Source organism: Euphorbia lathyris, chromosome 4 (assembly GCF_963576675.1).
Source record: "Euphorbia lathyris chromosome 4, ddEupLath1.1, whole genome shotgun sequence".
In the NCBI taxonomy this organism is placed as follows: Eukaryota; Viridiplantae; Streptophyta; class Magnoliopsida; order Malpighiales; family Euphorbiaceae; genus Euphorbia; species Euphorbia lathyris.
Window position 1 is genome coordinate 73,890,629 of NC_088913.1, and position 2,755 is coordinate 73,893,383.

Genomic DNA, 2,755 nt, shown 5'->3' on the forward strand with positions numbered 1-2,755 from the left:
TGAAAGAACCCTTAAAAAGAACAAGAAAGAAAAGAAAAAGAAAAACAAAACCCCAATAAAAACTAAAATTACCGAGCCAGAAGTTATGGCCACACTTATGGATTACGCTAGGCCAGGAGTGGCCGGTGTAACAAACAGTATAGTTAGACCCCAAATTAATGCAAACCAATTTGAGATTAAGCCTGCGTTGCTTAATATGTTACAAAATAACGTAACATTTTACGGGTTACCTAACGAAAATCCTAATACCCATTTGACAAATTTCTTAGAAATTTGTGACACTTTTAAAATACCAAATGTGACTGCAGAAGCAATCAATCTTCGCCTTTTTCCTTTTACTTTGAAGGATCGAGCCAAAGAATGGTTAACTTCTATGCCAGCCGCATCAATTGAGACTTGGGAGCAATTAGCCCAAGCATTTTTATCAAAATTTTTCCCTTTAGCAAAAACCGCAAGAGTCATTAAAGAGTTAACATCTTTTTCTCAAAATGATAATGAAACTCTTTATGAGGCTTGGGAACGTTTTAAAGAACTTCAACGTTTATGCCCACACCACCAATTGCCCACTGAACTTTTAATGCAAACATTTTATAATGGACTAAATCCTACAACTAGAGGTTCATTGGACGCCATGTCTGGAGGGTTATTCATGAAGAAAACATCTGCCCAAGCAAGGGAACTTTTGGAGGAAATGGCAATCAACAGCAGTATGTGGCCCGCGGATCGTGGACACCTACCATCAGCGAAACCATCATCCTCAACTACATCATCAGTTAAAGGTATAGTGAATCTTGATCTAGTAGCGATGTTGCAAGCCCAATTTTCTGCCTTGTCGTACAAAATTGATAGGTTTATGGCACCGTGTGATCCTAATGGTAAGCCAATCCAAACGGAAGTGGATTACGAAGGTATGAGTGAAATTGAACAGGTAAACTTTGTCCAAGGACAAAACCAAACTAATAACCCTTATTCCAATACATATAATCCTGGATGGAGAAATCATCCTAACTTTAACTGGAGAGATAATAATAACAATAATGTTAATGCTAATCAAAATCGTACTAATAATTATCAAAATCAATCAAGAGATACGATTAGCACTTTATCTTTTAAAATCGACAAATTCATTGATGCGATGAGCGGAAAAATAAGTAATCACGACGATGGTTTTAAACGGATCGAGAATAAATTCGATCAGCTTATTAAAAACCAATCATCTAGCATCCATAATTTGGAGATTCAAATTGGACAACTCGCCAAATCAATTCCATCCTGCAAAGAGGGAAGTCTTCCAAGCCATACGGGAGAAAATCCGAAAGAGCATGTTAAGGTTATCACTCTTCGTTCAGGGAAAAACTACTTAGGCCCGGAAATGCCCGGAAATTCGACTATACCTAGAACTGATTTACCAAAGCCCAAAGAAGATATATTAAAACAAAAAGATGCACCAATTGACTCTAGTACAAAAACTTTTGTACCCAAACCACCTTTTCCACACAAAGTCCGCAACAAGGACTATGACAAACAACTTTTAACATTTTTAGATAAACTTAAAAATTTGCATATTAATTTGACATTTATGGATGCAATTACGCAAATTCCCAATTATGGAAAATTCCTCAAAGATTTAATTTCGAAGAAAATCAGTTGGGAAGGAATTTCATCCATTTTACTAACTGAAGATTGCAGTTCGATTGTGTCAAGCAATTTGCCCACTAAACTCAAGGATCCCGGATGTTTTACCATTCCGTGTAAATTGGGAGATATTGAATTTCCCAGTTGTCTCTGTGATTTAGGAGCAAGCATTAACTTGATGCCATTATCTATTTTTAATAAGTTAGGCTTAGAAGAAGACATCAAACGTACCAATATGGTTTTGCAATTAGCGGATCAAACCACTAAAAGACCATACGGTATAATTGAGGATGTTTTAGTTAAAGTTGACAAATTTATTTTTCCTACCGATTTCGTTATTTTAGATTTTGCTTATGATGTAAATTGTCCGCTAATCTTTGGTAGACCGTTCATGAACACGGGACGTGCTCTAGTTGATGTGTCGGAAGGGAAAGTAGTTTTACGAATAGGTGATGATAAGATTGAGTTTGATATGAATCAAGCGATGAAATATCCTATGGAGGATTTCGCTTGTATGAAACTTGATTTAATTGAAGAATATGTAAATGACATTGTTCAAAAAGAAGAAATAATAGAACCTATAATGAGTGAGGAACTAGAAGATAAGGACCCAGAACCTTTGATTCGAAAAGATGGACCAGTTCCGCCTTCAACTGTAGTTCCACCTAAATTAGAACTTAAAGAATTACCAAGTCATTTGAGGTACGCTTTCTTAGGCGAAGGCGATTCTCTACCTATTATTATCTCTAACAAATTAACACAAGTCCAAGAAGAGAAACTGAAAGAAGTTGTTAGAAATAGGATAGGAAGTATGGGTTGGCAAATTTCAGACTTGAAAGGTATTAATCCGAGTATTGTAATGCACAGAATTCATTTAGAAGAAGATAAGCCACCTAAAGCGGATAGGCAAAGACGCCTAAATCCGAATATGAAAGAAGTAGTAAAAAATGAAATTACTAAACTTCTAGACAATGGAATCATCTACCCTATCTCAGATAGTGAATGGGTTAGTCCAATCCATTGTGTACCTAAAAAGGGAGGCATAACAGTTGTAAGGAATGAAGAAGGTGAATTAATACCTACGCGAACCACCACTGGTTGGAGGGTTTGTATAGATTAT

At 36.2% G+C, this 2,755-nt stretch overlaps 1 non-coding gene across 1 annotated transcript; it reads right to left on the reverse strand.

The window, feature by feature from the left end:
• Positions 1-454: 454 nt before the first annotated feature.
• Positions 455-561, reverse strand: LOC136228144 (small nucleolar RNA R71). The gene has a single exon (XR_010688479.1). It is a non-coding gene; the product is annotated as a small nucleolar RNA R71 (small nucleolar RNA).
• Positions 562-2,755: the final 2,194 nt, after the last annotated feature.